This window comes from Puntigrus tetrazona, chromosome 21 (genome assembly GCF_018831695.1).
Source record: "Puntigrus tetrazona isolate hp1 chromosome 21, ASM1883169v1, whole genome shotgun sequence".
NCBI classification, from domain to species: Eukaryota; Metazoa; Chordata; class Actinopteri; order Cypriniformes; family Cyprinidae; genus Puntigrus; species Puntigrus tetrazona.
The window spans coordinates 5,059,051-5,075,632 of NC_056719.1; the positions used below are offsets into that span (position 1 = coordinate 5,059,051).

General features: G+C 36.0%; 2 long non-coding RNA genes across 3 annotated transcripts in view; both read left to right on the plus strand.

Moving 5' to 3' along the window:
* The window catches only part of LOC122326855, a 32,871-nt gene extending 24,121 nt beyond the window's left edge, over nucleotides 1–8,750 (plus strand). The window contains exons 3-4 of the long non-coding RNA XR_006247519.1: nucleotides 7,426–7,530; nucleotides 8,273–8,750. This is a non-coding gene — a long non-coding RNA (uncharacterized LOC122326855). The remainder of the gene's footprint in view (nucleotides 1–7,425; nucleotides 7,531–8,272) is intronic.
* A 2,526-nt stretch (nucleotides 8,751–11,276) lies between these two features.
* Nucleotides 11,277–16,553, plus strand: LOC122326250. 2 transcript variants are annotated; one of them, XR_006247454.1, is made up of 3 exons: nucleotides 11,277–11,603; nucleotides 11,857–11,897; nucleotides 14,559–16,553. It is a non-coding gene; the product is annotated as an uncharacterized LOC122326250 (long non-coding RNA). The 2 variants fall into 2 exon arrangements; XR_006247455.1 differs by having other exon boundaries at nucleotides 15,765–16,553.
* The last annotated feature ends 29 nt before the right edge of the window (nucleotides 16,554–16,582 follow it).

A 16,582-nucleotide genomic window follows, 5' to 3' on the forward strand; every position in this document is an offset into this window, starting at 1 on the left:
TATTCTCAAACTGACCCACATAACATTTACAGACCCACTGAAGAGATCTGTTTTAAAGCAAACATTAATACAAGTGTTATTAATAAAAGGCTTTACACAGCATTTCAAAAAAAGTCAAGCACAGAATGTTGACACAGAAGCTCTGAGGTGGGGGTCAGAAAAGGCTGATAAACTCAAATCCTGTACAATAGCACAGAAACATAATTTCTTTAAGGTGTGTGGGAATAGATCAACAGATATGCGAGTAGGTGGACAGGGACACTGTCTCCATCAGCGGGCCCATCTGTGTGCACTGGCAGAGGGGAGTGTTCAGTGGGCAGAGGCGACCCAGCCTGCTGCCCGTTGCCCAGTGACTCATTCTAGCAGCTGACAGACAAGGATGAGGGGGAATAACATGCCCACTGCCTCTGGCACAGCGCAGGAAGGGGAAGTGGAACACGGCCCACGCACAGAAACTTCCAGAAGGGCTTTGTGTGTCTGTGGGGAGTGGGGGGGAGCAGGTGTCTTGCTTCCCCTATTGTGAGAATCGATCCAAAAATCAGGCTCCCGTTGATCTGCAACGGTGAATCTTAAAATGAGGACAAAGTTCTTTTATTGGTCACAGACGTGTCCGGTTCAGGTGCATAAAATGCGATTTTGGGATTAAAGGTTTTTCTATCATGAGCCTGGGACTTTTAAAACCACATGTTTTTTCTAGATTTGAACTGAACACAGTTTCAGTGTGTTGTTGATTGGACACAAAGACAGCCCTGCCCCTAAACTCACACCATTGGTTACTGAAAGGGATAGACAGTGCACCCCAAAATTAAAATGCTGTCACCAATTGCTCACATTCATTTCATTCCAAACCCATAAAGCCATTGTTCATCTTCGGAACATAAATTATATTACTATTATATATATTTGATATTTTGGTGAAATCCAAAAACCTTCTGACCCTGCATAGACAGTAATGCAACTATCACATTTGTATCCCATATGCTTATTGTATTTTATAAAACAGTCCCTTTAAGGCAGAAGGTCTAAGCTTGCTTCCATACTTGCCTTTTTTTACACTAGTGATGATAAAAATCCAAAATACACATTTAAGTGTTTATTTTATTACTTTATCTATTTGCATATGTATATTTACATTCGTTTGTTTAGAACATGGGTAACCAAACAGCTGGCAGTAGCCATGGACTTGCACAGTATAAAAAATACTACTGTCAACTATTTGTTTACCCCAATTCTTCAGAATATGCATTTCATATTTGTTCATATATCATTCACCTGATTAATGTAGCATGTTATTCCTAAAAACATGATGTGTTTTATTCTGGCTTCTTTAGAAACAATCCGGAGTATATTTTGGGGTGATAAAAAGAGATATCCTTTAATATGTCAACAAAAGCGCACTTGTAATATGAAACAACTGCCTTAATGCGCTGTAATCAACTGAGGAAGTGTTGTAATAACTATACCTCTTAACTTGTTGTGTCTTGATGAGAAAGCAGTTGGTTTTGCAATCCAGGTGGTATTTTTATTTCTGTGACACTGACTGAGCGCAACGACAAATTCTGAAGAAATGAAAAACTAAAAATAGGATAAAAGATGGTGAAAAGGAAGAGAGCAAGACCTCTGGTATGAACGCCCACATCCCCTGACAGCCTGTTTAACAGCAGCAGGCAAATGTGAGCCACTACCTGATGACGCAAACTCAGGTTACGCAACGCTGGCCAAGGTTCAGAACCAGCTGCGGTATCAGACGTGTAATTTTCCAAAAGAGAGAGAGAAAAAATACAATGACAATGAAGGAGCCCATCTCCCCGTCAGTGACCTATTCACTGACTCACTCAGCACACTACACTGATAAGGTTGTACATAAAGCCCATTGTAGAGCGTCTACGTTGAACGTCTAGATGCTTATTTTTACATGCACTATGGCCAGTCTGCTTTTGCACGCAACCTAATGGACTAAAGAGAGATAAATAGCTAATAGCAGGGGAAATCGAGTCCATTAAATGCATCTGATGGTTGAAAACAAATAGCGAGGCTATATGAGAGCAGGTGAGGGAGCCCACCTGGGTCCGTGTGTAGCTCGCATCGTTACTTTTTGGTGAATTGAATCCATCTGTCCCAAAGCAGGACGGAGTGTGTGTGTGGTGTTTTATAACAGATGAAAAGCTGAGAGTGACTCACTAGTCAGAGCAGAGGTAACGCCAGCTCTCCAAATCCTCATTCTAGAGCAGCTGCAGAGCAATCGCTGAAGCTTGAGGAAGATGACTGATCCTTTCAAACCCCAGACTAACTTTATCAATCATCAGCTCCAGTTAAATTGGTTATATTATGTACGATTTGCAGAACAGTTTTTATTCTTCCATAAAGAATGTAGGCTCGTATGAAGAGATGCACGGATATTAAACTTGGTCGATACTGATAAACCAGTAGTGGTTTCCATGTTATAGATAACAGATAATTTGCGGATATTAAAAGTGTATATTATTTATAGGATGTAGGTTTCACAACACACTGGTTATCAATTAGATATTTTTTCTGGAGATGTTTTTTGTGTGAAGATTAAACTGAAGATTAAGTTTAAGGGAGCATTGAAGGGCAGAAGATAATCTTGATGAAAGATTAGGGAAACGAGCATGCACAATCAAATATGCATTTGATATTTTGATATTATTATTAGATATAAAATATCAAACAAATGAAATATCAAACAAATTTATATTGAAGATAGATAATAAAATTTAAGAAATTACATATATATATGTGTGTGTGTGTGTGTGTGTGTGTGTATATGTCTTTGTGTGTATATATATATACTTTTTTTTCTAATAATCATGTTTTTTTTTTCATTGCACATTCCAATAACTCTCATCAAACTGCATTTGGGTTATTTCAGGTAACTAACACAAAAACAGTATAACATAAAAACATGGTTTTGAAAAAAATATATATATATATATATATATATATATATATATATATATATATATATATATATGTATGCATGTGTGTGAGCCTGCATGTGTTTGTGTGTTTATTATTATTTATATATTATAATTATTTATTAACTATTATCATTAACTCTATTATCAAAAGTTTGAATCATTAATTTAGTATTTATTTTTATTTCGCCTTTTAGATTAAACCGAAACCAAAACATTCGGACCAATATAAAATGAGCAGGACTTTTATTTTTTACTCATTACACAATTAAGCTGACCCTGGAAGTGCATGATGAATAATTTAATGTATATTTGTCAGTGTTTGCTCATCACAATCTTACATCAGTGTAAGTTCATAATGTTCATTAAAAAGCTCATCTCATCTGATGCTGTGTACTGTATGTCTTAACACGTGTGCACGATGACAGGATCTAACAGAGCTTACTGTCATCTGCTTTATTCCGACGTGTATTTTCACACTTAGCAAAACTCATTCAGACACCAGACCCTTCCACGTCACCAAATATCACAGCTTTTCTTTCCAGCGCCACTAGTCGCGTCTTCTTTTAGCGCCTGATGTAAAATAAATAAGGAAGAACGGGAATAAAAAGTCAAGGGCAAATAGCGTGGCTGTCATCGTACTTAACTCAGAGCTCTTGATGTGAGATTGGCCCAGCCTCGTTCACAGAGGCTGAGACGGCCGTCCATGCACAGCGTCTTATTACACATCCGGAGAGTCATTTGTGATGCTCGGGGGGGATGATGAAAGTCGCGGGCACACTGAACTAGAGTGTTTGTTCCATCGGATGCCCACAGAGACGAGACAAACCAGCAGGAACAAAGAAGCTGTGAGACACACTACTCCTTCCAAAGCAACTTGACCTCGCAAGGCAGATGGTTCATTATGGTTATAACACTCAGATTGACATTGGCAGGTGAACGGCGGGCTGTCCCGCAAGTGATTTAACAGCATAGATGCCAGATATGAGCGGTGATGGCGATGAAGTCGTAGACCCTTCTGGTCCTGTGCAGCAAATGAGGGTCGCTCTGAATTGGATGAATGGCCCGTCAATGGAAAAATGCAAAATAGACATCGATAGTGAGAGGACAGGTGCATGGCTATACAAACAGACATCGGTGGCCAGAAATCTGGGTCACAGCAGTGGCACAACGTCAAAATATGAGAGGATGCAAAGCAAAAATAAATAAAGAAAGAAACTAGTGTAGGCGGGTTAATTTAGTTAAAAAAAAAACATGTTTTAGAGAACGTAGGTTGATTTTAGAGAATACTTTAGAGATGAACATAAGTGTTTGTGAGACATTATTCAACAAGGCATTGTGAAGAGTGTTAATGGTTTCTAATAAAGACTGTGTTTAAATACAAACAGCTTCTCACAGTGGCCCATTATCAAATGTGGGACAAATATATTTTATGTTATACAAGTAATGATAATGGTTCAGTGGCACATTTAACCCTTTTACTAAGAATCAACTGACTGGAGGCCTGCTTTTTTCATTTTATACATTCTCATCTATTCATGATCATGTTCAACAAACATCATTGTTTAATTTACTAACCCCCATGTTGTTCTACGTGAATGTAGATTGCTTTGTTTACATTCACATTTATTTATGTACATATTTTCCTTCAGTCGATCGCTGAAGAAGATGTTCTGAAAAAATGTTGGGAAGTTGCTGGTGGCCATTGAATTCCACAGTATAGAAAAAATGACAATGGAATTCAGTGACTACCGGCAACTGTTTGATTACACACATTGTTTAAAATGTCTTCTTTAGACAGATTTGGGACAACTTGAGGGTGAGTAAATGAAAACAGGATTTTCATTTGGATCGCAATCATTATTCAGAGAATTTTTCTATTTTGTAATGTATAAAATACAAAACATATATGAATAATTTAACTTAACCCTTTCATCCCTTTTATAAGAAAATTATGGGGCATATAAAATAGACCAAATGCCACTGTACTGTACTGATTGGAAAAAATAAATTGTATAATTTATTTGCTAAATACAAGTTTTTTTTTTTTGTTTTTCCATAACATTTTTACATCAATTTTGTTCAAGAAATGTATTAAAAATGTATTAAAGGTTAGGTGTAATCCATGATATGTTATTAAAACATTAGAATTGCTGTATTGGTTGAAACATACCTTTAGTAACAAAAACAAGCGTTTTTAAAAGTTGCTGACACTACAACATGTGCTATCCAGACAGACCACCATTTTAGAAACGTTGTCATGGCAACACAAATGCAAACATTGTCACATGATTATATGTCACTTAGGGACTGGATGATGATTATATGTCACTTAGGGACTTCCTGATTTGAAAGTGAGGGATAATGCTTTAAAAATAGAGTTTGTAACAGCCACATCACGTGTGTTCTTATGGGTTAGTGAAATTCGATTTAATATTGTGTATTTTATGTCATCGAGGTAGTCCGTCTATGCCCTTGTAAATACATTCAGCCCAATGTGATGAATGAAGTATCTGCCATTTTTTCTTCCATCTCAGTATGTCAGCGTGTGTGTGTGTGTGTGTGTGTGTGTGTGTGTGAGGGCAGGGCAGGGAGGGGGACTCTCTGACTCACTCCTGACTCATACCCCCCTCCCCAGGGCATCACGGGAGGAAGCTCAATCCCCCTCTTCCCAACAAACAACCACATACACACAAGTAAAGATAAAATGTAACACAGAACATTAACGATCCCACGGGAAGCAGTGCACTATATAGGAGGGAAAATGCGCATCTGCTTATCAAACATATTTAAACATTATATAACATTAAACATTACACATCCGAGCACACAGTCAAGAATTCCAGCAACACAGTATGTTATAAATGGGGAATCCCTATTGGCAAAGACACAATCAGGTGACCAGCTACCATGGCAACAACCGCCTGCTGCCTGTCTCTGAGGAGCTTAAAGAGTGTAGGAGACTCATTCCCAGATCCAATGCTCTGTCAAAGACGAGAGAGGACTCCCCACTGAAATCAGCATGAATGAAAGATGCATCAGCATCCAAATACTTGAACTGGCATCTCATTTTGAGCAGTTCAGGTGCTCATTTACTTTGAATCCATTTGCATAAACTCAATCAAATCCTGAGATGTGTCTCAGTTAAGGCTGTCAATTTGATGAGATACGGATACAGTAAAAAAAGAATATATAATAAAAATAATACATTCATGAATGCAGTGCTAACGATGCTCATGGCGTGAGAAGCTGAAAAAACAGTAACATATGACATAACTAGCAATTAAAAATGGTCGTGTGTTGACATATTTCATATTTTTGGGTGACAAACTTTTATATAATTGCATGTTTAACCTCATAGACCATCCTAATATAAACACATATCTTTAGAAAACATTTACCTTTTCATGGTAGACCCTCATTTCACCTCTGCACATACTGCATAAAATGATTTCATCTGAACTATAAATGATCTTAAGTGCATTAACTCTGGATAGATCTGTAAAAGCAGCTCTCCATTATAGAAGAGGAGAGTCTGTCAATCAAGGGCTGAGGAAAGTAATTCATGAGCGCATGACTCAGACAGTTTCTAATAAAAGATCCACCTGAATCCGTAAAGACACTTTCCTGAAACTAAAACCCTGAAGTTGCGTTTCTAAGAAAGCTTCAGAGTTTGACTGGCAGGTGTCCTTAAACCAGGCCTGCTTTTGGTAATTGCTCGTCGAGTGACACAGGATATTCAACTCGACAGATGAAGAGAACAGAAGAAAGCTTTTTAGAGTGCGTTAAATAAATAGCGTTATGCGTGGAAGTCTACATAACAACACAGCAACAGATAACATCTGCTCCGCAGCTGAAAACTGTTCCAGACTCTCTCAGATGGTGTAATTATTTCACTGACGCTTAGGCTAAAAGTGAATCTTCCACATGTGAAGGGTAAATAATCTTGAAAGTAATATTTCATTCATTAAGTTCCCTAATGATGCTGTACCGACAATGCGGCGTGGTATTTGATGATTCATTCTTGTAATTCACAATAATGAACACGGTATTAGCGATGCACACTTATTTAATCAAACATCTGCTATCACCGTGGTCCGAATGCAATTTTCGCCTCAGACACACACGCAGGTAAGAAAAAAGTGCTGTCCAGTAGGGTGAGTCACCATCCTCGGTACGATTTGAAGGTTGTATTCTTGTCATGTGACGCTCTGCCGCCTCTATCAGTTAGAACTCATAATCTAAGCACGTAAATGATGGAGTGAATCATCCAATATTTCGATTTTATTATCAGACTATACAGCTGGCAGAGTGCTGCTCACTTTAAGAAGGATGGTGAACATCCTGTTTTCCTTGTTCCACGACCATTGTCAAATCTTCAAAATCAAGGTCATACTGAGGTCTCCAGATCAGCCACTGATAAGATTTATGGCAACAGGCTCATTTGGTAATTCTGAAAACACGGGTTGTTATTCTTGTTTCACAGAGCAACCGCAAACCATTTCGTGGCATGGCCAGTGCCAGGCATCAGTCAAGTACCTCGTGACACCTGGGCTCAGAAACTATCCATGACTACGACCAGATCACCAAGGTAAGAGAGGGAGAGAGATACCTAATGAATAAGTCTATTTATGAAAAGCATTATCCTCTGTGGATGGTGAAATGCTGTGCCTCGTCCTGGAAGTACTCAGCCACTCTAAATGCAACACATCTCAAAAAAGCTTCAAACCACTTACAGCTTTTATCACAGAGGCAGTACCTGAGGGACCAGAGACTTAACTGCTCTGTTCAGATGCTTCCGGAAGTTTAAAAGCAACACATTTCCTGCCTTAAGTGGCCATTTCTCTGAAGATCTGGTGCGATGCCAGTAGGGTTGTGTGCCAGTTTGGCATGCCTTAAAAAGTCCAATTCTGTTTCTAAATTTAAACGCAATTTGAATGGTTGCAGATGCATAATTGTGATTTAAATTCAAGGAAACAGAATTACCAATGAAATGTAATACATTAAAAAAGTGAACTATATATATATATATATATATATATATATATATATATATATATATATATATAATATAAATTATATATACAAATACACACATATGTAATATTTATATATTTTCAAGATATATAATGTATGTGTGCGTATTTATAAATGCATAATAAATAAACATTACACACACAGATAGATAGATAGATAGATAGATAGATAGATAGATAGATAGATAGATAGATAGATAGATAGATATTTAAATTTCAAATCAAACTATCTGAAAAAATAAAACTTAATATAAACCACTTTTTGACCACTATCCCTCTTTTCTTTCTCTTTATTAGCAGACAGAGAGTTTGTTCAGCCATGGGGTGTTTCTTCTATCTCCAAACTCAACTGTGGTCTCTGATCTGTCATTGCCAGCCGGATGAATCTGTCACAGCTCATATCGTTGAAACAGGGACTGCCTTTCCGCTCATCATGACCTCCACACACTGTCCCAGCATGCCCTGCAGCACCTGACTGTATCTATGTGCTTTCGCAGAGCACAGAAAACATGTTTTTTTCTGATGAACAGTCATTTCCTTGATAGTTCACTCATAAATGAATATAATGTGTCATCATTTAACCAACACTCATGGACAGTTTCCAAACTTGAATCAGTGTTATGTTAGTTTTTATTAACATTTTTGTTCAAGTTGTTTCTGACATTTTAAAATATTTAAAAATACTTCTTCAATAATTTTGCTTTATTAGCTTTAGTTTATTTGGTTTAATTTAATTAAACTAAATTAAAATAAGAAATGTCAACTTTGTCAGCTAACTCAGAAAAAGTAAGTTTTTATGATTTATATATATATATATATATATGTCACACATGTGGACTCTTTTGTTGTTGTTTTGTCTTCTCCCATGTGCTATGTGTGCCCTACTTTCTGTTAATTACCTTAGTGTGTTCACCTGTGTGTAATTCATTTAGTAATTTCCTGTGTGTATTTAAGTCCAGTGTGTTTGTATTCGGTCGGTCCGACTTTCGTTGTTTATATGTGTGCTTATTTTCTGTCTGCTTAGCTATTTGTAATGATATTGTTTATTTCGTTTTTGAAAAGATTCGTGTTTGTAGCATTCTCGTCTAGCTCTCCTTTTCTCTCAAACCACAACGTGACTATATATATATATATATATATATATATATATATATATATATATATAATTATTAAAAGTCATATGGGTGAGCAAATAATAATATTAATAATAATAATTTTGATTTACTTATTTAGGTGAACTATTCATTTAAAAAAACATTGCTGTAGCAATCAGTGTAAACAGACTGTTTGGCTCTTGGGATAAGCTGAAGTACGTTTCATCATTTAAGCTACTACTATATGGATCATTATAACATTATAGGCCCATTCCTCTCTCTCTCTCTCTCTCTCTCTCTCTGTGGATGGATGGACTGAGGTGCTACCACTGGCTGTTCTGTTCAGCATCACGCAGTTGTTTTCTTAATGTAGACACCAGCCCTTAGCCTAACTACACGCTGTCACTGAATATGAGGCCATGCCAAGCATGATTAGAGTTAGAGATCTGAAACAACACGTCAGATGCCGATGAGGTCAGCACTAGTGCGTGAATGGACAGACAGAGAGTCCAGAAGAACGATGACGTGTCATTCACCACCTCACGCCTCGGAGGGGCCTGTCACCCTTGTGTCCTCAAACAAGCCCGTGGCACTTTCTACAATGGGACACCTTACTGTCACACAGCCCATACACAGAAACACAGTTGATAGTTTTTACTAAGGGGGGCAAAGCTGACTCGGAGGGGTTTTTTTTCATGTAAACATCAGGATGTTAAGAGATTTGTGGTGAACTTTCTTACCCTGCATTGACAGCAATGCAATGGAAATGTCCCCAGGCCCAGAAACGTAGTAAGGGCATTGGTAAAACAGATCATGTGACATCAGTGGTTCAACTGTAATTTTACAGAGCAGCGAGAATATAAAAATTGTTTTTATTTTAATTTTATTTTTATTTTGGGGATCAGACATTATTCTTGTTGCTTTGTAAAACCATGTTTCTGGGTCTGAGAACAATATGCAGGGTCAGAAAGCTATCGGATTTAATAAAAAAAAATCTTAATTTGTATTCTGAAGATACAAAATTCATTTTTACAACATTAGGGTAAGTAATAGATGACAGATTTTTTGGGGGGTGATCTATATCTTTAATATGTTATGTTCTACAAAATGGCAGCTTAGGAACTTTTTTTATTTTATTAACACCAGATTATAATACAAATAATTACAATACCACCACATGCATATTTTGGGTGACAAAATTGTGACGCAAATTTATTAATGAATTTATTAATTTGTGCATGATAAATAAAACAACTTATTTGCAATATTCACAACTATATAACTTATTTACAATCTTCACAATTTGTGTTAAAAAAATGTAATATATATTATAACACTGCACAAATTGTGCTCTAAATGATTTAATAATTGGTATTTAAAGTTTATTTCAACAGTTACAAATTAGATGGACACTTTTAGACTTTTATGACTTAAGGACATAAATATAAATAAAAAACATGGTAATGCTGTGGTACATGTACTGTTATTGTTTTGGTCGGAAAATATTCTTACTTGCAGATGTTGAACATTTATATTTTCTTTGTGGCTGGTAAATGGATAGACACTATGTGTGGGTGAGCTGTGAATCATTCAGACTGAATCACCAATTGTTTTAGAGTGTTTGGCTGACTTTGACTAAAGCATGGAAAAGAATCTATGCACAACATAATTAGTTTAGAAATCAGCATTGCCAGTTCTGATTAAGAACGGGAACAAAATACAGGACATGTGGTATGACTGCTGAAATACTGTGATAAAAAATCTCTTGTCGGGAGGCCTATATGCAATAATATATATACACATTTTTTTTAGTTTGGGGTTGGGAAACCTGTCTGGAAACAAGCATTATTTTAGCAATTCCGTTTAGTATCTCTAGCGATGCATAAATTAATTAGCTTTGACTTAGATGTGGCACAAAAATAGCCATTTATTGAATCAAGTACTTTGTGTTACCCTTTACACTTAGGATTCGTCGAAAATGTGTCATCGGAATATGAATAAAACAATGGATAAGCTGATGCACACAATGAACTGACTTCCCACGTGAGCAGCACTGAATGGAACCTTGTGCTAACACTTGAGTCTTGAGACTCTCTATAATTATCCTGTGTGATCTCCAATGAATTACATTTCCTGAGTAATGACACGCTGAAAGCAGCTAAATAAAGAGCACAAGTGCTGTTCATCTGACTTTTCTAAATGCAAAAATATTGCTTCTCTCGTAGTTGGAGTCTTGAGACATCAATTGTCAAGTTGCAAAAGCAGAGTGAAGTAAGAGGAAAGCGTGTCTGTGCCGCGAGATCTTTGTCAGAGACATGCTGAGAGGTCTGAGAGGGAGGGCAAGAGAAAGCTTGACACTTTGTGTAGCGCAGTATTTTTAAAACTAAGTGTGAGAGCAGACAGGCTGCAGAGAGAGAGAGAGGTCAGAGGGGTCAAGGAGGGCAGGAAAAATAACTGATAGGAAATAAGTGTGCATGACTGAAGAGCACAAGCTGACTGGAGGTGGGACTGGGGTGTGTGAGGAGAACATCTGGGTAAGAAACCCAACTATCTCTGCTCCAGTGAGCATTGGTTTTGAAAATATAAAATAAGGAAGGTAATGCATGTAAAATAAAAATACAGATACAATTATTTTTATTGAAGAAAGTAGAGAAAGTTTCACTAGAGAGCAAGAAAGAAGTGTAATATGTAGTATATGAGCTGACTGAAGTAATCATTAGCCACCAATGGACATGCATCATTTTTTTTGCATTTGTTCTTAAAATAACTTATTTGAATTTTTTTCAGACACTGACAGACGAAAACACAATACGCACTTCTACAAAAAAGTACGGAACAGGATGTGAGGTCTGGGTGTGATATTCTAGCTGAAGCGTCTTAAAGGGATAGTTCACCCGAAAATGAAAATTCTGTCATTAATTACTCACCTGTTTCAAACCAATAAGACCTTTGTTCATCTTTGAAACTCAAATTTAAATATTTTTTCATTAAATTTGAGAACTTTCTGACTCCGCATAGACAGCAATGGAGCTGACACATTCAAGCCCCAGAAAGGTTGTGAGGACATCATTAAAATAGTCCATTTGACATCAGAGGTTCAATCGTAATTTTATGAAGCTGCAAGAATACTTTTGAATGCTCATCAAAGGGATTTCTTTGTTTTCTTTGCACACAAAAAGTGCTGATGTCACATGGACTAGTTTAATGATGTCCTTACTAGCTTTCTGGGCCTTGAACTTTCAGTTGCATTGCTGTCTGTGAAGGGTTAAAAAGCTCTCTGATTTCTTTCACAACATATTAATTTGTGTTCTGAAGATGAATGGTCTCATGGATTTGGAACGACATGAGGATGCATGAATCGTTTTCCTTTTTGAGTAAAATCACTGTACGAAACCAAGGCAAGAGCATGACAGGTCGTGGATTGAATGTGCATCCTAATGTTCACCAGGAAGAATGCTGACAATTGCGCTGCACATATAGAGGTCACAAGAATATTCAAGGATCGAAAACGCACGTGTAATTTTTTTTTTAACGAGTACAACAATGTCACTTAATCCAATTGGCACAATGAATTGTAAATGAATTGTCTATGCAGTTTCATTACAGTACCCGGTTTTTAAAACACCCGTGAACATTAATGCTAATGTATTATTAATGAACTTAATTTTAACTTAACTTAGTTAATTAATTAATAATTAATCGCTAAACAGTTCTAACAGTCTTAGACTTCAGCATAAACCTCCGTAATGGCAAGACTGTGCCATTACCTCTATACTGAGCACCCAGCGGGACAATTACACTCTTGACTCAGTGTTTGTCAGAGCATTAACCCTGTCTGGGTGGCACTAATGTGTCATTAAGAGGCTGCTGCATCCTGTTTACTGACAGTAGACGTCTTGTCACCTACTGAGCAAACTGTAAAAAAACAAACAAACAAAAAAAAAAGCCTGCCACCTGTAAGCCACTGTGCATTTACATGCTTTGGGTTTTTTTAACGTGCTTTATCTCAAACAAACAGGTGTGAATACTAATGACTTGATGGTCTTGAACTGTAGTCTCTGTATGAATATGTGTGAGCGAATTCTTTCAAAGTAGGAAACAGCTCAATCCTTCCTGAGAATGGAGCAGGTGTTGATGTTTTATGTATAACCCTATTAGGACAGCATGTGGGACAGACTTGGCTAGACTTGGCTTATGGCCTAACAATCTGACAAACATAAATAATCAAAAGCAGACTTGGAGCGCCGACATTTGTTCTGTTCTCTAGTGAAGAATTTCTGTCTGCTGTAGAACACAAACTTCCACTCTTTTGAAATTAATTACGAGTCTGTTGTTGTATGAAATTTGCAAGTCTGTTGTGTTAAATATTTTGTAAGATACTAGCAATCTCATATTTGTAGAATGTTGTAGAATTTTATGATGATTTTTAGTTATGTAGCAACTTGTTAGCAGTTCATGCGTAACAGTAGCTTCAGTATTCGTGTCTGAGGAAGGGTTGTTATATTTAACTAAAACCAAAACCACAAAAAAATAATTTTTTTTTTTACTTGAAATAAAATGTAATATACAAAAACCTAAACTTCAGCCAGTAGCCAAGGAACACATTTTCATTTTCATTAGCTTTAAATTAAAACTAAACCAGAAATATAAATGAAAAAATATAGTTATTAAAAAAATACAACAAATTAAACTTTAACTAAAAACTGAGAAAATATAAAAGCAAATTAAATTAACTACAAAATAAAATGTATTTCAGTGTAATACAATAATCCTGTCTGAGGCCTATGTGTAATTAACAAGATGTGTACAATTATATAAGTATATTATGATCAGATGCAGTATATATATATATACATATATATATACAGAGAGAAAGTATGTATTTGTGAAATATTATTACGTATTGTGTAATATTGCAAGATTATTTTATCACTTAAAATATTTATATATATTATATTTAAAATTATTTAACATTAAAATGTTTAACTTTTACTTATATAATTTTTTTATTACTTTTACTTGATTGTTTAGTTATTTATTTAGCTGTCAATTATTTAATACCTTTTAAAATGTAATTTATTCCTGAGATAATAAAGAACAGCATTAATTTGAAATAGACATAATAAATAAAAATAATAAAAAAGTACAGTAATGTATAAATATATGGTGCTTGTCTTTACTTATTATTTTCGATCAGTTGAATGCATCCTCTCTGAATAAAAGTATTAATTTCTAAAATATATACATGCAATTAAACAGTAGTGTGTGTTTATAAAATGTCTTTTCAAATAATATCAATAATAGGTTTGATTTTATTCATTCAGCAAAAAACAGCCATACGTAAATGTTTTTGCACAGCTTTCGCAGTATATTTCCAAATAGATCATCGGAGCGGTTTGAATATTAACTGCTGTGCCGTCTACGCCGATCAGTCCTGTGTGATAAATTCCCAAGCAGGTTCACTGGAAACTTGCTCTGCTCCTTTTCAGAGAACGGCCTGACTCGCTGACCTCCCCGGGGTTAATAATACACTGGCAGTGTGGACACAGGACGCTCAAAATGCCTAGGCACACACACCGCTCCATTTACCCGGATTATTCACTCATTTCCAAACAGCCGGGGAATTATAAAGCACCCGAAGGTTGCACGCGCAGGCCTTGAAGTGCAGGGGGTGTGTGTCTTGCTCTACCCCTGCACTCAGGATGTGTGTTTTGATTTTATGGCTCAGAGGAGGACGTGGCGTGATGACCTCAGCTCCTGACCCCAGGTCGTCTCATTCAAACCGACTGCACATAACAATCAATTTCTAATCATAACCCAAGAGTTAGTGTAAGCTCTGACCTATGCATTATTCAGCTGAGGGACAAGGGCAAGCAATGAAAGGCCCTACGCGCAAATCATGAATATTTAACATGGATCTCTTTTACCAATCTACAGCGACGCTTCTCTGTAACCACAGCGATTAAACAGAATGTTGGAACAAAAAAATGACGGTGTAGGAGTATATTTATTCTCTTTTACCCCCGATCGTCGCTCACACTTGTGCCGGGAACACTTGTCTCTCCGGTTCATAACAACTGCTTGAGAGTAAATCAATAACAACAGACTGAACGAGAGTCGTGCAAATCATTATTTTCAGCCGGCATGTATGTGAGGCACATTTCTGAGAAAAAGCACACATTGCCTAGCAAACCATTTTAGAAAAACTCCATCCTGCCTCTGCCAAGCTCATCAACGTCATTTATTTTTTCCATGATGAAATATATTTCTCATTTAAATGCAACTACCATCCTATATAAAACACTTAAGACCAACATAGCTGGAGCTTTGATTGTCATTATAAATTGTATATTGTATAAATTGTAATTTATTTTATTTTATTTGCAGTGTTATTAATTTATAACATTTTATAGTATTTGTGTCTTTTTTAATATTATTTAATTGAATGGGCTTACAGCAATAACATTTTGAAAATGATTAAAACTTAAAAAAAAAAAAAAAGTGTTATTTAACAATTGTTATTTAAGAGTTTCCAGTGATGACAGTGTAAAATATTGGCAATAAACATATTTATTTATTTATTTATTTTTGTTTTGTTTTTCCAATGATATGTAAAATACCGACAATAGTAGCTTTTGGTTTATTTTTCTTTAAAATTATGCATTTGACTAAAATATGATTTTTCTTCTCCCTAGTTTCGTTAACTCAGCGCACTGATTTTGACTGGATTACAGACAAGCGTTGAACGTTCAATACCAAAGAATGCAAAGTCGCCAGAAACACAGAAGCTGTCTAAAATTTCACCACTGTCTGCAACAGCGTAGCACCCATTTCCTCTCTTCTGCTGTGCACTCAACTTTACAACTCATTTAGCTGTGTCTATTCATATTAAAAAGCAATTTCATTTATCACGTTTCTTGATAAACAGCAATGCTTGAGAATGTTTTTGTTGTGTGTCACTGAATTGAAAAAGATGAAATTGTATTGTGCAGCTTCTTTACTCAGTTTTCTTCTGTCACTTGCGATTAAGCTGAATTCTAACATACAGCATCAGCTGTAAAGGAACTGTCCTTCCTGTAATGGTAAAGGGAGCAGAACAGCTCAATAAATGCCGGTAATATTAATAACCCACAGGATATTGTCATGTAAGGTCACTAAATGCGAGCTACGTTTTATTTAATATTGCAGACTAAAGACAAACTGAAGACATGAGGTGTCCACCAACAGAAGATATGCAATGTCCTTCCTTTACAGGTTATTTTTACCACATTCATTTATTTATTTATTTTATTTTATTTTTTAATGGATAACCTTTTAAACACCTTTTCAGCTAGGCATTTTACCACTCAAAATGTAGTATTGATATGTTTACAGCAGGAGATTTAAGAACCTGATCTTTATTTAATGTCCCACTGATTTTTGGCATAAAAAATAGATACTTTTTTACCCATACAATGTTTTGTTGGCTGTTGCTACAAATAAGCATGTGCACACTTAAAAAATAAATAAAGGT